Source organism: Odontomachus brunneus, unplaced genomic scaffold (genome assembly GCF_010583005.1).
Source record: "Odontomachus brunneus isolate Ranch 3 - 2012 unplaced genomic scaffold, Obru_v1 Obru_scaffold_200, whole genome shotgun sequence".
NCBI lineage: Eukaryota > Metazoa > Arthropoda > Insecta > Hymenoptera > Formicidae > Odontomachus > Odontomachus brunneus.
The window spans coordinates 118,536-138,863 of record NW_022639650.1 but is presented as its reverse complement, the minus strand read 5'-3'; the positions used below and the strand labels follow the sequence as shown (position 1 = coordinate 138,863).

The 20,328-nt window shown below is 40.9% G+C and overlaps 1 protein-coding gene across 4 annotated transcripts in view; it reads left to right on the top strand.

The window, feature by feature from the left end:
* LOC116852062 (protein-tyrosine sulfotransferase) overlaps window positions 1–20,328 on the top strand; it is a 109,715-nt gene that overhangs the window by 32,359 nt on the left and 57,028 nt on the right. For all 4 annotated transcript variants that reach the window (XM_032832044.1, XM_032832041.1, XM_032832043.1 and 1 more), the window contains exon 2: window positions 527–650. The gene's annotated coding sequence lies outside the window, so the exon portion shown is untranslated. The remainder of the gene's footprint in view (window positions 1–526; window positions 651–20,328) is intronic.

Below are 20,328 nucleotides of genomic sequence, written 5' to 3'. Positions count from 1 at the left end.
ATCCAACATTTCTTATACATTTCCTGTAAGGATTCATTTGTTTCGATAGCATACGTGTCTTTCGGGTCATTTTTTCCCAAATAATGAGGCACATCATTTTGATATTTATATATGTATTTTTAATTGTATTGATATTTATATATATTTATAATCTACCCATTAATAGCTATATTTTATCAAAAAATAATTTAAGATTTCGGATGCCACAAAATGGGGCTAAAAGCTTATGAGAGTTTGGCTGCTTTTTTTATCCTTAACTCCACGTGTGTGTATCGTACTCTATTCGTTACACGGGAATTTTCTAGCTGTGCGAACACGACACTGTCGTGAGATTAAAAAGAGTGAAGAGTAAAAAATTCACATATGCGTGCGTGCGTGTGTGTGTGTGTGTGTGTGTGTGTGTGTGTGTGTGTGTGTGTGTGTGTGTGTAGTGCAGTGTAGTGTGTGTGTGTGTGTGAGAAAGGGAGAAAGAGAAAAAGAGAACTGGGATTTAAATTTGGTCACATTGTGTCATATCGTGCCACAGGTGACTGTGCCAAGGCGTCGTCGATCAGCAGCGGCGAGGCGCAGTTCCCGTCCGAGATTAAACGGCTCAGCTGAAAACCTGCGGGAGACCAACGGCGACACGGTGGCTGTGGTGGAGCTGAAGGGTGAGTTTTACAATTTGCATGCCGCGTGTATTGCGCGAGCGCGAAATTTTACATTCTCCGTTCACGAGGCGACGTGAACGAGGATGTATGCGCCGCGCGATAATTTCGATGTTGCACGCCGCGAACGATGATGTTCGCCATCGAGCGTCGCATCACGCGTACGAACGCCGTTTTAATTACACTCTTCTCTCATTTGAAAATATTTCACAGCTAAGTGGTATGTGCACGCACGCACGCACGCGCGCGCGTGCGCACGCACATACACACACACGCACATCGGTGTGTATGTATGTTGCTAGCTGGTTCGTCGAAAAGAAAACAAAACAAAAATTACTCAACGCCAGAGCGTTAAAACGCAACCCCCTTTACGCCACGACGAAAGAGAGCATAGCGCGAACACCTATGTATCTACACGCGCAATACCAACGAGCACACAAATGCAGGCACTCGTTGCAATTTTGTGTTTTTTTTCTATCCTTTTACTTTTTTTTTTTCAACTCTTTCCTCTTTCACCATCAACGACGAGGAATGTTACAACATTCCGCTTAAAAATGGAATCAACCGGTTTACGCAGCGGGAAATTCCACCCCTTCCTCGCCCCCCACGAATTGTTCGGCTCGTGGGACGAGCCAAGCCGCGAAATTGTCTCGCGTGGTGTCGAACTGGAAATTAAAAATCGGTAGCCACGCCGGCGATTAGAGCCTCACGCGCGAATTAAGCGCACGTGCAGCGACTGTCGGCGACATTTCGACGTTATTATCGCGCTAATTAGCCGCCGTGAATATAAATGTGCACTCGCTCGAGATAATCCTATCAGCGTACGTGAAACGTCGTCGTAGATGCCACGTACCATTATTAAGCGCTTAGGGAGAAACGTCCGTAATGATAGCGCCGAACAATTTCCCACGTTTCGCCGGATAACCTCGCGTTAAGGTCGCTTCACATCCGCCGAAATTTTCTCTAACGGTTCCCTGCACGGCGGAGAACAGTTCGCGGATTCTTATTGAAATTGTAATCCTCCATGATCGCGAAACGGCTTGTAACGCGTGTCAAACATTTTCATGTGGAAAAAATCCGTCTGTTATTAGAACAAAAGCGCGCTTGCAGTTTGACGACTGTTGGGGAAACAGATCGAATAGTCATCGTTGCAAATCGTTTCTCGTCATTTGTTGTTTTAACAAACATGTATTGTCAGAGATACACCGAGAAAAAAAATACTTGAAAATTTATTCTTAGGATAAAAGTTTATTTCACACAAAAGTAAATTTTATTTTACGAAAATATACTTTATTTCATAGAAATAAACTTTGGATCACACAAATAAATTTTCAAGTATTTTTTTCTCAGTGCACAAGTCATATTTGTTTTTGTCTACTTAACTTGGTTGGGGTTAATTATGTCTCCATTATACAGAAATATTGCTTAGAGGGCAGCAAATTGAAAGTAATGAATCATTTGTCCCTTCACCGCGGAACCATTTGCTGTTCTATATTAACAAACCATTTGTCGCGGGTATTTTGTTAAATTGGCAAAACTTTTTCTCTCAACGTCTGGTTCACTTCTCACTTCTTCCAACGAACGCGACGCGTCGGCAATTGTTATCAATAATAATTTTCTGCTTCCATTTGGATAATTCACTTTAACGTTCATCACATTGTTTTCTGTTGTTTACATAAACGGTGCTTATCATACTTCCATTTGCACATGAACGAAGCACTTGAATCGATTATGATACTGAAATAGCTGCCGTCGCCGTCCGCGCGAGTTCTGTTGTCGTTGAACTCGCGGTCGGCGGGGGGTTGCGTCCCCCGCGTCTGCGAAACGGCTGCCGGATCTCTCGATCGTCAATGAGAGACGGGTTTAGGTGTCTTGACGAGTGGGTTGTCTAACGCGCTCGGAACATCTCGCGCTCGATTGACGCCGAGGGTCGATCGTGTTACACGTGTGCGATCGTCGGCAGCGCATTGACGTTAAATTGCTCGTTATCGCGCATAATCGCTTCTTAATGCCGCTCGATCCACCACCAGTTATGAGCGCGCGGCAGAATTACGCGCGAGCGTGTTTATCCGCGATAAACAATTTATCCTCGTTAAGAGGGAATCACTTATTCGAGTACGTCAAACTGCCGCCGGCCACCAGAATAAAAACGACACGAGCCCGTGGACGCGGGAAAAAATATGCTAATAATATTATAACCTAACTCGTGGCGAGTGTGACTTAATGGAGCGTAAGTAGGATAGATTATACAGAGGGTATTTCACGAGATTACGGCGTCGTTACGACGTTATTAGCCCGCGCTGCGAGAATTGTTGTTAACCCTTGCGCACACGCTCATTCCGCCGGTGTTTCGGCCATTTACAACTTTCAAGTGCCGGTGTTACGGTCACGGCGAGACGGCAAGAATGCGATTTATACGTGATGGTGAAATTATACTTTATTCATGAGGTAATCAGAAGTGAACGATCGACTCTTCGGACGGGTTGAATTGCGACGAGGGTCTCGCGTGTAATTCTCCTCAGACGAATTCTCATGACTCACGTGGCGTTTCGAGCAGGATTATTCGCGGCGAGTCTCGTTTCGTCCCACGTCCCCTTCTCCCTCCCTCCGTCTCGAAATATTATCTCAGCTTTTACCGGGAGGGAAAAATCGACAAATCGATCCGAAAAGTTTTCTCGCGAGGAGAGAGTCAAGCCGCATTAAAATGTATGGCTCGCCGGCGAATGTTAATTTTAAATGAGTCGCGGCGGGCCTCGTAGATGGAATTTTCGACGACAAAGGGTAGGAACGGGAGGGATCCTCGGAGTTACTCGCCCTTTCGACACCGCGCGCGGCGCGATTGAATTTTCTTATCGGCGAGCTCGCGAACGGTGCATTGGCCTTTAGCGGGTGCTGGCGCTATTTTGGCACATGAGAACGGCTCCCGGAAGTGCAGGAGGGTTAGACGGAACGAAAGAGGAAGGAAGGAAAAAACAGCGGGAGGGTGAGACGGACGCCTTGAGCGGCACAGAGAGGTGGGTTTAAGCGAAATTGCTTTTGGTCTGGGCGCCTTTCGAATGTCGCGAGAGGCGGAGAGAGAGACGCTTTAGCCTCGTAACGAGATTGCCGCGTACATGTGTGTACACGTATCCACGGTTATGTCTCCTTTGAGCGAGCTTGTTGGATTCGCGCGCGCATATACATACGGGGAGTTTTACGTGTCCGAGAAGACCACCGGGTATACAGGACGTCTTTCTCATCGTGACCAGCTAAATATCTCCGTCATTTCGGTATGCCGCGATGGGAGAACGTGTCGTCGGGAATGTTGGACGCCTGCGGAGTAATTATTCGTCTAATATCCGTTTCCGCCAACGTCGATGATATCATATCGTCTTAACCTCAGTTTAAACTGTCCTCAAATAAAGATTAAACTCAATTAAGATTTAATAGACTTTTAAAGACATCGAGGAAATCGAGCTTTTATCGTTTATTTACGCGTCGATGAGTGAAAAGTCACGATAGATAATTCTCCTCGATAATTCCCGCGGAGGGAAATCGAAATACGAAATTAGTCGGAGAATCTTTCATGAAAGTTTGTTCGACATCCCAGTTGTGTGACGTTCTGTACACGGAGAGGATATTACAGTAAAAGTTAGTATATATCAAATATTATGATTCTAAAGAATAGATCGACATTCCGCAGCAATTGACTATTCTTTCATTTTGTGTGCTGTTTATACTTCGAAACTGAAGTGTACATAGTTGGAAAATTTCTAGCAAGACGTAATAAAATTCTAACGAGATTTACTGCACTGAGACAAAGCTTGGTATTCGTGACTGTAATTACATAGAGATACAACTATTATAAATTATAGTTAAGAAAACTTTTTTAATTATAGTTGAAAAAGCTATTTTTTTAATAAATTCCTATAATGTTAGGGATAATGATCTTACATGAATGTTACTATACGGAGAAAATATTGTAGTAAAAATTATAATGCAATTTTAGTATTTCAAGAATAGACAGGCGCTATTACGAAAATTATAATAAAACATAAATAACCATAAACATGATAACTCTTACTACATTTATAGTCATTTTTACTATGTTTTATTATAATTTTCGTAATAGTGACAGTCTATTGCCGGATTACTAAAGTTGCGTAATAATTTTTACTACAATATTCGTGTACCATTTTCATGTTAGAACAACTCAAAAATATGACTGGAGCTAAAAATAACTCTAAATTTAGTTAGATAAACCATTTTTCTCTCTCATTATATATTCCTCAGCAAGGTACACCGAAAAAAAATATCTAAAAATTAACAAATATTTCTCGGTTTAAGTAAACAATACACTATTTAAATGAAGAAAATTGTGATTTAAGTAAATATGTTAATGACATTCACCTAAAAATAATTAATAAATTTTTAATGTTTAAATAATTCTTTTCTCCTGTGTAGACTTTACAGTCTCTATTCTCGCGCTAGTAGAAACACATTGTAAAATTGAAAAGAATTTATATATATATATCAGAAGAAAAGAGAAACTATAATATAATATTCTCTCCTTGTACAATCTCGCTAACTAGTCACAAACTTGTCTCTTTTCTCAAACTTATCTTTTCTTTCGGTTTATACGTCACAACGAATATCTCGTGCGTATCTGACAGTGAGGAATCTCGAAATTCTTTCATCGACACGCGCGTGATGAGTCTCAAAGGATCGTGCCTCGAGTGGAAACGAGAACGGGTGCGTTGGCGTGCACCATGTGCGCTACTTTATATTTCATATGTCTTATCTACATATCTTCTCGTCTCTCGCGTGTTCCGCGAGAGACGCCTGTGTAATTTTCTCAGACGAATCTCTCTCGCATACTCGTCTCGTCTGCGTCGTCCGACGACGCATCACAACGTCGTAACGTTAGTTCGTGGGAGATCGCTTGAATCGCGGGTCTCAGTGTCGCAGGGAGACATCGAAGGAGAAGAAGGCTGGGTGACACGTGTCGTCCAGGCGGCCGCTCCTCCAAGCTGGTTAAATCCAGTTAGTGCAGTGAAACTAATCCGGGTCTAATTTGCGGGAGTGACGTTTGGGTCCTTTTTGGAGGACGCTCATCCCAATTACAAGCCGCGTCGCGTCGTGTCTAAATTGCAATCAGCGCGAGGTTCCTTATCAAAGACAGAGGGAGTGACGCAGGGGTAGTGGGGCAGACGCGGCACTCGCGCGCGCGTTACTGCCGCTCGCCGCATTGTAATTATCTCGACAGTACGATCGGTACGGTTCGTACGGAATACGTACGTTACTCTTACGTATGCGGTAAATTACATCGCGCGTGCGCTCGCGGCACTCGCGGAATTCGGCGGAATGCCTCGCGCCAGCCGAATAAAGTGTCGGACGTAATAACGTTTCTCCGTAACAAGCCGCCGTGCCCACCTATTGCTTCCCTCGTCGCTCCCTCCCGCCTCACCGCTTCTCGTCCTCCTTTCTGCGCGCCTTCTATCCCGTACAATTTGCTCACGCAAAAACCCGACAAACGGAACCGACCGCGGACCAAATATCTGCAACATGAGAATGCGAGAGAACACACGAGAGTGACTTGTGCACACACGGTGTTTTCTGGAAAATCTGGCGCACATGTGGTAATGGCGATTTACCGTTCGTTTCCGATCGTTTGGCACGTGGAACTTCGAGGCGTACGGTTTGATTTTTCTTTTGAGCTTCCATCTCTCATAGCTGTACTGCTAAAAGATAAAATGGAAGAGAGAGGATACATCGAAAAAAAGGGATTTTGTTGAACGGATTTTGTTTTGGTGGAACGAACATTTGATACACTGGATCATAATTTGATTAACATGCGATCAATGAAATGTTTGGTGACTGCAAGTAGAAAATTTAAACGTATATTTTGCTTTCTCAATAAATATATTTGACACAAATAAAAACATGGCAATGCCAATAAAATCATATGTGCTAAATATTTCAGTTCCAAATACAAAAATAATATTTTTCAGTGTACTATATTGGTCTTGTCGTTGCCATTTGCAGCATCACGTATTGCGATATTATATATTTTATTTTATATATTACGTGTGTATGTGTATCAGAGTTTTTTTGTTATTGCATGAAATGACAAAGGCACGAATAACCGTGCAATATTTTTAATGGGAAGAAGTGTTTTCTTTTTTCTCCAATTAAATATTCTCGCGGTTATGTTAATTTATACTCCATTCGTTGACGCTGGAATCGTTAATATCGTATTCCACGTCGCGAATTAATTTTGTTTCCATCAATATCTCCCGATGAAGCATGTGAATAATGTCCTGCGATAATTTAATTATTTTAATATGATGGAAATCAAAATCCATTCGCAATTCAGACGAGTAGCAATCAAAGTAGCTCATAATCGCGCGGCTTAATCGTTCGTAAAAAAATGATGAATCTCAATAAGCAGAACATAATTAAATTGTTAATATTATCTGAATATAATGCTCTTGAAGGTATTATTGCTCGTATTATACGCGTATAATTTTCACGAAAATGTGCGTCTCTATATTATCGCGTGGAATGCGCGAATTGAAAACTGTTTCGTAACATTCTCCGGATTTACAAAATTATCTCAGAGACCGAGTGTTCAAACATCAGTTTTTATCGACGTGCGTAAAATAAATTATTTAAGACAAATGACAAACCTGATTCGCCATATCGCGAGTCTAAGTGAAAACAAAAAAAAATGTATATTGAACCATATTACGTGTAAAACTGTAAACCACAAAGGATGAAACGAGTTGGACGAAACGAAGCGCAAAAAACGCGAGAACAGAATAAATTAAAGAACAAAGTAATAAAGTAATAAACTTACAAAGTAAAAGGATAATTGAGAGATCGTCGCGATTTGTTAACGACGGATTTGTGCCTTCTCTCTCCCTGCCTGATGAATTAAAAGATGATCGAGTCTTCGTAATCTTGTTTTAATCTCTCGCTCGGTTCGTTACGACGATTCCAGTCGAATCCGTAGTCGAATCGATAATGTCGTTGCCTGCGCGCTTGACGTATCGTTATCGCTTGCGTTCCATTTTCGCGACAACGACGGGAGGTTTCCTCCTCGTCATTATCAACGAAGATTCCGTCGTGCGCGCGCGCGCAAATCTCGCGAATCGCACTTTCATTTCCCGGACCGCCGCCTGTGTGGATAGGCAGACTAATCGGGAATACGAAATCCAATCAGCCGCCGTGGAGCTCCGGAAAATTACTTCTCGCTGGGCGAACGCGAGGTATTATTCGCGAGTGCGCGGGCGAGTGTAAATCTACGATCGGTCGGGGGCGCGATCGACGAAGAACGGGGAAGGTATCGAGGGGATGACCTAATTGATCGCGGTTATTTCTTCCTCGACGCTGCGCGCTCGTTCGACCCGCAATTTTACATATCAATAATCGCGGCGTGTAAGTTGTAATACGAGATGATCGATCTTGCATTTCCACGTTCGCGTGAAACTGAAGTTCGGCCTGAGACGAGAGATCCATCCCGAGTCGAAATTTTAGCCTTATTAAACTCTAATATAAGTCTGGAGTCGTTAAGCAAGGTTTAAACTCGAAGTTCTGCAAAATCGTCCGAATTAAAACGAGGAAATTGAAAATGTATGAGTCATAGGCGTGAGGTAAGAATATAAGCAGAAGACGAATGCTAAAGCGAGCTCTCTCCTTTCAGACGTTAAGTTAAGATCTTGTAAAGCTTGTAATTTGAATCTTTAAGCAAAGCATTAAGAGTTTAGCTTTTCGCGTTTCACAGTTGGTTTATTACGCCTTCTATCTTACTTTCATTTTGTTTTCTCAAATTTGATTTTTTCCTTCTTTATTTCTTCGCTCTTAACGTTTATATATTCTCAAGCATCAGTGTATGTGTAACTACACGTGGAAAATCCCGCTTGACGCCTTTAAATGGCAGAAGATGGACAAAATGTCACTTGTACCTTCTAAAGAGAACCTCTCAGCAAAGTTAGTATGTTAAATAGAACCAAGAAAAGAATTGATATAAGCTTCAGAGTATCAAGTGGAATACTGAAGTCAAAAGTAGAAACAAAATTTCTACTTGGGATAACTCACGACCGAACTCGAGGCGAAAGTCCATTCGCCATTTTGTACGCCGTATAACGCGGAGAATATCCGGAGATTCTGACTCGCTAATTTACTTTTATCTTTTTAACTTTATCAAGTAACATTCGTTACTTCTCCCGTCGCTCGGAATCGTTGCAAGCATTCGCTGGAAAATGAGCGTCAAATGGAATATTGAGGTGGGATCAAAATTTCGACTCGGAACAATTCGCGACCAAATTCAAAGCAGAATATTCTATTCGTAATTTTACGCACTGTGTAATGCGGAGAACATTCGGAAGTTCCGACTCGCTAATTTGCAATATTACGTTTTTCCTTTTATCAAGTAACATTCGCTATCCCTCCTGTCGCTCGGAATTCTCGGAAACATTCGCTGAAAAATGTTTCATTTCGCGTTACCGCCGCCAAGATGCGATATGCTTTCTAATCCATCACGTATCGACGCGAATATATACGCGTTTAATGCGAAAATATTCCTCGCGGAGAGTTGGACGGATTTTTGCGGCGCGTACGGCCAATAACGGAGTGGCGTAACAAAGCGAGATGAGCGTGTCGATATTTCAAAGAGCAGCCCGGTATGCCGATATATCGGTATATCGATAGATTGATACCCTCGCGCGGAACGACAGAGCTCCTCTCGAATAAAGGTCGTGGCGCACGGAGGGCCAGGGAGGGCCGCGGAGGGTGGGTGATATTCGTCGTATTTTATGCACTATCGCGTGTACTCCATTTCACTCGTTTTTCGCAGAACTGCTGATCGATGAGGGAGCAGGCGCATCCATGTCCTTTGCACGCGCGCCTTGCTCCAGATACGACGCGCCTCCGTGACGATTCCCTTTACCTTTTAAACCCCGCCGTTTGCCGCTCGTACCCTCGCACTCGCATCTCATATTTCACGTTCGAATTCAAAAGCACGCCCGGTGCATTCCAAAACGCATTTTTAATATTAAATAAATGCACGTGCATTCAGAACCTATGTATACCAATGCATTTTTTTTTAATAATCAATATGAATATAAACGTATATTCAGAGCGCGAAACTGCGCAATTGTTCAACTGAGCGATTGATTTGAACACGAGTTCATACGCTGAAGAATGTTTCAAATTGGCGAAACTAGTGAGAGCGAGGTGAAGTAGTTTGGTTACTGAGCGTACAGACTATTGCTGTGTGTAGAAGTAATTGGTAGGGTGAATAAAGATTAATAAGTAGCGGTGATCGACGAGATTCGCGAGCATCAGAGAGATGTGGCGCGTGACAACAAGAAAAGCACGTTTGGACTTGTAACTAACGAACGAAAAGTAAACGAGCGCTGCGCTAACAGCTTCGACTAATTTATCACGGCGGTCGGCACTAAAAAGCCAGAACGAGATAGAAGAGAGTGAGAGAGAGAGAGAAAGAGAGAAAGGAAGTGAAAAGAGAACGAGACGTGTAGTAACGTGTAACTATGCGGTGAGAGAAACAAGGCCCGACTTCCGCTTCTATTGTAATTGTCGGTCTCTCGGCACGCGTTTCTCTTTAGTCCTCAACGAACGACAAGTGTCAGAGTGCACTGTTACAGTGGTAAAGTAACTTAAAGTGTCGATCGTGAAAGTCTGTGAAATCACACGAAACGAAATGGTAGCTTTACATTAATCCTGCAAATTTAATCGTATTTAAAGGACTAGTAGAATCTCCAAATACAAAACTATATAGATTATTGTCTTACTTTGGTGCTACAAATAATTACTTATTGCCGTTTTCTTTCCGCGTTGAATATTATCTTCGAGTAGGATTTCTTTCACAATTATTTGATATTATATTATCTCGATATTCTATTTGCATTTAATCTCTATTAGTTATTTTAATGAGCAAAATATTGTATAGCTCGCATAATTACAAATATTGTGTACAATAAGCAAATATTAAATAATTAATATATACAAATAATATATATGTGATTAATAGATGAATATAACATAAAATTTTCTTTATTCACTTTATTCTATATTTTTACTATTATTTTTATATTGGCGTTAATTATTTCAGTAGTATTTGCAAATTTAAAAGTTCAAGAAAAAGGAGGTGTCCAAGATAGGACTTGCAGTGCAAGGAGAATTATTGGACGCAAAGAACAGTACTTACGAGATTTACATCAAGTTCTAAGGCCGGTACTTATCCTTTTTAGTTTCAGCATCCAGTTAGTTGGACATTTTTCCAAGTCTATAACTCCTAACTTTCCTTATATTTGAAGTGTCTATATGTCCAACATGCTGGACTATTGTTTAACGCGTAGAAAATTTATTTGTCTTAGCGTTTTTTAAAGTCTGATGATTGACTGCATTGCAAAACATAAAAAATTAAAAATCCTGTAAAAATACTTGTATATCCTAGCGATCCTTAAAGTTTTAAGAATCTTTAAATTTTTAAGAAAAACCTAATATTTTCATAAAATTTTAAAATAGTTAGGACTGAGAGCGCAGTATTCGTTAAAATCGGAGTCGTCGTATATAACAAATTATTTCACGAACTTGGAATTATATGTGTGTATATTTGAAAATACATAATAACGTCATGTAACACTCAGTTACGGAAGAGTATATGTGACGCACGAGAGTATCGAAACAATCAGCAGAACCATCCTCCACCAACTGTTGTCGTTGAACGGCTGAATGATCACAACAGTCACACTCTCAAAACATCCCGGGAGCCTTCAAGGCGGTCAAACATAGTCTCGTGCGTCACGTACTTTTCCGAGTGTTTCCATTGTGTTTTGAACCGGCAAGCGACACACATAGCATGATTTACGTACCTCGTTACGTTATTTTTCATTTTCTCGCCGGATAATTAAAACATGTCACTGGCCATTTAATCAGGTTTTTTTAATCGGCGTCGCGTTAATTAACACACATTTCTCTGGTCATATATCCGAGTGTTAGTATTACACTGAGAAAAAAATACTGAAAATTTATATCTGTAGAATATAGAGTTTATTTCTGTGTAAATAAACTTTATATTCCATAAATAGATCTTCAAGTATTTTTCCCTCAGTGTAGCTTTAGTGTGCCATGACGGAGTGAAGGGCAGTCAGGATGCTGGATACTGAGATATATGAGCAGCGATATATCATATATGTCCAGGTGTGTAAGATCAGTTTATTATACAGGTAGTTCTCGATCTTAATCGATAGTTGACGAATTTACTGGATAATCTAGGAAATAGATAAGAGGACAATCTAACATTGAAAACATTTAGGCCCGCATTTGTAGTCCGTAATCTTTTAAGTCTCAGTATACACCTATAATTGTTACATTTATTTCATGTAACAAATATTCGCTTAAACAATCGAATAACAATTTAAGAATGCGAATCTGTAACCAATTACACTCAAAGATCTAAAATAATTCACAACTATAAACATATACTCACATATACTCTTCCGTAACTGAGTGTTACATGACGTTATTATGTATTTTCAAATATACACACATAATTCCAAGTTCGTGAAATAATTTGTTATATACGACGACTCCGATTTTAACGAACACTGCGCTCTCAGTCCTATTTTAAAATTTTATGAAAATATTAGGTTTTTCTTAAAAATTTAAAGATTCTTAAAACTTTAAGGATCGCTAGGATACATAAATATTTTTACAGAATTTTTAATTTTTTATGTTTTGCAATGCAGTCAATCATCAGACTTTAGAAAACGCTAAGACAAATAAATTTTCTACTCGTCACAACGCCAGTCTTAGAATCTAATGTAGATGCTTGCAATTGCTGTATTTCGTGTCTAATGATGCTCCTAAAATTGTTATTCTCATCTTGAATCAACGCCAATACCTATTTCTCATCCTTGTCTAGCCTTGTTACTGTTACCACCGAACCCGAATTTAAATTTCCATCGGTGCACATTGACTTCATGCGATTCCGTCTCCCAAAATTTCCACACTAGAATTAAGACGAGCCACATCTGGGCTCGTTAAAATCGAAATTACGAGAAATTACGAGAAATTCACGAACTCGCGAATACCAAGTTGACTCTCAAGATCAGTCTACCGAGCCGTATCGCATCTCAAGGAACTAGTCTCAAACTAAGTTTCTCAACGGAAACACAACTGCGAGAGTGAGACCGTAAACGTTCCATGCGCACATCGAGGATCGTTGGAGAGTTGAGTTGCGAACGCGAGCAATTAGTATCGTGACATGAATTCGATAGGAATCGTTATCGCATTGCAAGATGGCACGGAGCGGGAAGTAGCTTTACATTCAATTTCAGCTACTGAACTACTCGAACTGCTTTTTCTCTCTCTCTCTCTCTCTCTCTCTCTCTCTCTCTCTCTCTCTCTGTATGCAAAAATCTCAATTTTCCCCTATTCATTGGACCCAGAAGACCATGTCTCGATCGTGAAACGGCAAAACTACGAAATTTCGTTCGGAATCGCGTCGCGATACGCTCGAAATGCATGTTCCTTGTGCGGAACACGATAAACTTGGACGAACCTTTCGGATTCTTCCTTATCGAGTATACTTCCGTGCGACTCTGAAACTCGGCAAAAGTTTCCCAAACGGCTATGGCGCGTGCCATTCCGTCCTGCTCACTCGGTGACCGAGTTTGCATTGAATTTGTGCGGTTCGTTCGATTGCGATGCCGATATTTGCAATGCGGAGCAACGTTTGACAGAGAGAACTCTGCGTGTCTAGCAAGATCAGAGTCTCGCGTTTAATGACAGGATACAATGTGGAGCCGAGTAAACTATCTAATAGGCTCTCTTTGACCGCAAGTCGATTTTTCTTTGATCAATATCTCGAAGTTGTTTACGACTCGCACAGAAAAATCTTCGCGTTCAACGTGAGCTATTTGTTTTCCTTCTTTTTTTTGTAATTAATCCGCGATTTACAGGTCTATTAAAACTTCACTCGCAATTGGGTAAGAGAAAATGAGCGTCTTTTCGCGTACAATCGCTCCCAACATCGAAATTATTTCCCCGCTTGCGTGGCGCGAGAAATTTCAAGAACCGGGAGAAATTCTCCTCCATCCCGATCTCCTTCGCTGAAACGCTGAAAACTTCTCCATCATGTCGATCAGAAACCGCAACATAGCCACATTCGTGTAATAAACGACGTTCCCTCGACAGATCATTAAACCCTTTTCTCGCGCATTAACCGTGCATCGCGCAAGAATTGCTCGGCGCATTTTTTTTACGCTCTGGAAACTCCGAATGCGTAAACCGAAACGTCGTTTCCGGCGTTAATGGTCATTTTCCCCCTTACGGGAAAATATCCATTTCCGCCCGACTAGAAATTCATTTCACGATCGCGTTCACTCTAATCAGTTATCTGGTTTGTGCAAGGTGTTATCGCGCGGACCCTGATGAATCATAAACCACAGCATTATAATCAGAACTTTAATAATAGGGATTATTAATAGTTAGGACTTTCAAAAAATATAAAATTAAGGCCTATAAGAGTTAACGCAAGATATAACGTGTGCGGGAATTATTTTTATATTCTACTAATATACAGGGTGTCCCAAATTATCTTCACAATCTCTTGTGAGGACGTAAAGCGGATTGAAATGAACACAAAAGTCCAATACCGTTTTGCGATATTCGCAATAAATCTCATATTAATTAAAAAAGATTGATGAATGATCACGTGCAATGTGGTATATGAGCTGCAATTGCGCCATCTGCCGTTGTATACTTGTACATTAAGTCAAACTGAACAAAAAAGTCCTCTACCATTTTGCAAATAACAACATAGATTTTTAGATATTAATTAAAGAAAATTTGTGCATTATGGTACATAATCATGTAACAATTTTCTTTGATTAATATCTAAAAATCTATGTTGTCATTTGCAAAATGGTAGAGGACTTTTTTGTTCAGTTTAACTTAATGTATAAGTATACAACGGTAGATGGCGCAATTGCAGCTTATCTACCATATCGCGCATTATCATTCACCAATCTTTTTTAATTAATATCTCGACTATTATTGCGAATATCGCAAAATAGTATAGGACTTTTGTGTTCATCTCAATCCGCTTTCCGCCCTCACGAGAGATTGTGAAGGTGATCTGGGACACCCTGTATAAGTAATAGATGTATACAAACGTTTCGGTTGTAAATTCGACCCTCTTCAGTGAATAAAAAATTAAATTTTTATAAAAAAATAAAATTATATGCTGTTACATAAATCGTAACGCCCGCAGAAACAAAGTTCTTACGGTGGAGTTGAAGTGTAGTTAAGACTTCATTAATAAATAATCAGGACTGGACAACATCGCCTTGTGTAAATCCCAGACATCCGATTGAGACCAACCTGATCAGGACCTGAGGTAAATTTCCCGTCGGGTGATACATCCCGCATGTCGCGTAATCCGTTGACGGATTAATCGCGGGAACTCGAAGTACTTTGGCCAAATTTACGTTCTCTTCGAATTGTCCGCCGTCGTCGCGGACGGTAATTTTTCACTCCGCGAGCAAAGTTACCGGGCGCGTCGCCGGTCAGCGATGTATTCGCGACATCCGCGCGAGGTGCCTCAGGACGAATGATATTAATGGCAATTCGCAGCTCGGATAAGCGGCTTTTGATTAATCGAGACGATCCACCGCGCGCCGCCGTCGCCGCCGCCGTCGTCGCCGTCGCGAAAACTTTCGTGGGAAAAACTTCCGAGGTGATTTATCGCTCTTCGTCGAGGCAGGCCGGTTCGCGATTTAAGGAACTGCAGATTTCTTATTTCTCTCTTCGCGAGAGCGCGATGTATCTATATTACACACGGTGTCCTGCGATACGTGGGCGCCGACACGTTCGAGAGAGAGAAAGAGGGGTTGATTTAGCACGAAAAAATGGATTGCCTTGTTTCTTTCGAAGCAACCGATCCAATTACGCCTCGAATCTGCCCGCCCACGCGTTCCAGCTCCACACGCGGTCCAGCGATGATTATTCGTTGGATTTCCTCGAAATAAAAGCAAATGATAAATTTACGTTAAAACGTGGATGTACGGCGCGGCGCGAAATTTGTTGATTTTCTATTCCGATGAACCAGTCGCATCCCCCATGGCAAACCGGCGCTAAAGCTGCTTAAAGGATTTTCGCGCGCGGTTCCCACGCATAGATAATTCATACACTCTATTGAGCCGTTTCGAAGCAACGTTACCGGCCGCAATAGCGTTCGGTAAATTCGTTAACGGTTGCTCACCTTATCGGCTCCTCCGTCCCTGCGCTCGTTCGGCGCGGTTTTGTTAGGCGCTTTCGTTGGAAGATTACACAGAAAAAAAGAACCTCCTTATCCAGAAATTGTCTTTATTTCTGACGTGTTAATCTTCAAATGAGATTACATAGCCTTAAAAGAAGATAAGTTACTTGCAAAAATAGATTTTATATAGTCTTCACGAAGAAAAACTTGTATTCTTATTATTCATCAAATCACTTTTATCAATGGAAAGCACAAAATACCGGATTGAGCATATAATGCTCTTAAATGTATGTTATGCTCCAGCTTCTCCCTTATTTACTTAAAACTAATACATTCAAATTAACAATCATTATTTCATGTATTAGCAATGATATAAATTTGTTAGAAGAATTTCAAAGTCTTGAGTTTCAATAATATTATAATTTTACATATGTTATAGCAGTCTCATAAGAAGTACAATATGATTATTTTGATAATAATGATATTTTCTTTTGACATTTAGAAACATTCTCAAAGCGATATTTTGTGCTTTTCATTAATGAAAATTATTTTTGAATAATAAGAACAAAGATTTTTTTCTTCATTGAATTCTACAAGAATATATTCTTGTAAGTAATTTATCTTCGTTTAACGCTCCCGTTTGAAGATTAAAATATAAAAAATGAAGATGTTTTTCCACAAAAATATTCTTTTTTTGCACTTGATTTTCAACGTGATATCTTTGCGACATATATTACACAGAGTGTTGTGGCGGAAAACAATGAGCGAGATAAGGAGTCGTTGTTTATTGTGCAAAGCATCGCGTTTGTCGAGCAAAGTATTGTTGACGAAATCTGGACAAGACTAACGAAGTCAGAAAGTTCCATCGCGCGTGCTTGATTAGCGATTCGCGAGACACGACGGGTGAAATTCCGTCTTACCGCGACGGAGACACGAAATTTAGCTTGCAAATAAGTCTTGCTAGTAAGCACGCTGATCTTACGCGACGTCGCTTGAAAATTGCTTCACCTCAGTAGGGCTTAACCGTGGAATAACGCGCGTCGTTAAAATTTATGCATCTCGGTAAAGCAACATGCGCGCAGACGTGATTTAAAATTTTTCATTATTCCCTCGAATATTTTCGTCCCGACTACGTACACTCGACGTCGTTTCATATTTCATTCATATTAGTTTATATACCGTAAATGTGACACGCTGTTGCAACGGTTAGTACTTAGAGGGGGTTAACGCCGTGCATCTCAGGTCCAAATTTTTCGTTGCTCCCGATACACAAACGTGCCTCCCGCGCGATACACGATAATGCTTTTGGTCGATTCAATGATTCGCAAACAATGATACCGCTCTCTATCTCGGCGTAAGCCAGCATCCGGGCGCGAATGTATTATGCATGAGCTCCTGAGCGAGGAATAGCGTCGCGAAAGGGTTGCTCTTTGCGCACGATGGATTACTTATATGAGCGCGAAATAAATTCAAATAAAGGTCCTTTGTGACCGGGAAGAAAAGAGAGACAGAGAGAGAGAGGGGGGGGGGGCTGCGCGAATAAGCATTGAAAGCAATTTGCGAGGAATTGCAAATTGCATATTGAAAGGAGAGTTTTGCACGTCATGATATTTTATTAATATGCAAAGAATGCATTTTAAAAAGTAATTCATCGCAAAACATGAAAATATTATACAACAGGGTATTTTTCCTACATTAATAAAGCACTTTCTGACATGCGGGATCTTCTCTGAACGCTACATTTTCTTGATATTTTCAATTCTCGATAAAATAGCCTTATTTAAAAAATACGGTAAATATTTTCCGTAGCTCCTTCTTCTCCGGTAAAAGAGATGCTGTAGCGTCTCGCTCTTTGCTGTACATATATGCGTATATATATTATATACATGTACTTGGCGCGAGATGTTGGCTCGATATGGGCCGGCGAGATAAATTCAAATAAAGGTCTTTTAAAGGTGCGTCGAAAGCAATTCGGTGTCGAATAAAGCGAGACGAAATTACTGTAGCTAATCGAATTTCTCTGACTCTCTCGTTTGTGCCTCTCTCTCTCTCTCTAGCTTTCTCGCTCTCTTTTTTCTTTTTCCGCGAAAAGCTCTTCGCTCTCCCGATGGTTAGCGAACTGTAATTTCCAGAAGTGAAAAATCAAAGCGATTGAGTTCCTTGCACAGCGCTAAACACTTCTCGTCGCCGGCATTGAACTTGCATTAACGTGATTAGAGGAGGAGGGCTTTCTTTCCGCTTTCGTTTCTTCTTCTCGTTATTTAACGTTCGCCTTAATCCGCCATCGAGAGGATCTCCCAAACGCGATTCAGACAATTTCATAGGAATTAGCGAAAAATAGGAGATATTTCGCTCCCCACTGTTCGCATTTAGAAATTTTCCAAACGACTAGACCGAGAGTATTTTATAATAAAAATTATTATAAAGTTTTACTCGAGATCGATCGAGGTTATTAGCTCGATCGACTGTTATTAGCTCTATCCCTTTATTTCATATGTGCTATTAAAAAATTTACTACCTTTCTAGCAAAATTTATCACGCGATAAAACATATTTGCGCTGAAACTAATTCGTGTGGAAACTTGTGTTAAATTTTTAATATACTTAATGTGTATATGTGTGTGTGTATGTGTGTATGTGTGGTACTGCCATTGATAGTTTGATTATTCCGCGTTGAGTTTATTCACTTTTTTTAAGTGTTAAAATAGCATAATTTATACATGTATTTATAAATGCAAGAATTCTTGATGACATTTTATATGCAAAGTGCACATACATGCATATAAATTGTATTATTTGTTGACATATTTGCTTTGTAAATTAATGAAAGGCATATAAAAGCCTCAAGCACGGCACTTTATTGTGCCAAAGAATTATAAACCTGAGAATGGTCAGGTTTATAATTTTTTGGCACAATAAAGACCCGTGCTTATATGTCTTTCATTAATTTACTTGATTTTATCGTAGAATCTTTAATTTATAATTTGTTTGTAATTTATTTGCTTAAATTTCACATAAAATTTTGTATATAGTGTAAAATTTTGTATATAGTAATATGTAAATAGTGTATGCTCTTAATAAGACAGTTTATTGCTGCACTACTAGAAACATAGCAAAATCGACAAAAATTAATATGAAAAAAAAAACTCTAATATATTCTCTCTGTGTAAAGTATCGTAGGTACGTCATCCCCAGTGAATAATCAATGATACGAAGTTTTCAATGACAAGATTTAATAAAGTATTTTCGATAACGCAAAGGAGAAAAGTTTCGCTCCGGTTCGCTCATAGTAAAAATCACGAAAAATCTCAGCTTTTTTCTCTCATCGTTCTAATCGCGCGCATCGGAAAAACGTGGTCGCTCTAACTTCTCCTTCAGACAAATGAAGCCCGACGGGAACCAAGGAAACCGAGCAGTCTCTGAGGTCCTCTGAGGCGAGTATAAAGAAGCTCGAAGGGGGCCGCTCGTGAGAAAGAAGCAGTTATTAATCGGCAAAACGACGGGCAGACGTTGTCGCCTGCCGTCGACGACTAAAAATATTTTTCCCGGAAATAAACGTCAGTCGACAACGACGAGGTGTATGACGAGGGGGAGATGGAAGAGGAGGAGGAGAAGGAGATGCGAGTTGGGGACACTCGTCCGCGACCGGTCGCACCCGGTCACGGCCTTTCGACCACCGAAATGAGATTATTTTTCAACCTCTGGTCGTGGTAGACCGCTTCTGCTCTCGACCGTAACGTTGTCCCTTCTTCATTCCGCGCTCGCACGTTTTCCTTCCGCGAAATACGAGACCAGCGTACAAAGACGAAAGTAATGAGCAGCATAATAATCACAAGTCGCATCCACGATACGACTTGGATCTCTCCGATATCTAGAAAAGTGGAGCTCTCCTCGCGGAACAGAAAGAGCAAACTTTTTAACGCTCTTCGCCTCGGGCGCAGGTACGACGACACACAGTAATTAAAGGCGAACGTTACACAATATACAGCGCGATCCACCAACTCTAATATGCCGCCGGGAATATTTTCTCTGCGTCAATATTGTAAAACCATCTTGTGCGTCGGGTTCGAAAGGGCTCGACAGGAAGAACGCGAACCGTCCGATGATTTACACAGGCTCTTTGCGGATCGCCGCGAAGAGTGGAACGGGTAACTCGCTGATGAGAAAGCGGCCGAGAGCGGATGAGCGATCGATGAGGAGGCCGTGCTGTCGTGAAACGTTAGGAACCAGCAGCGGAGAGCAAACCGATTCGGAATAATCAATGGAATGGAAGTGGACCTAATGTAAACCTGGACCTAGCCTCCAGGATAGATCAACACGGGCTATTCCGGGCGTCTTGCGCGTCCGGCCACCGTGTCATTTGTCGTCCCGTCGATCGATAGATGGGCACTCGCGCACTTCTGACAATGGGGGG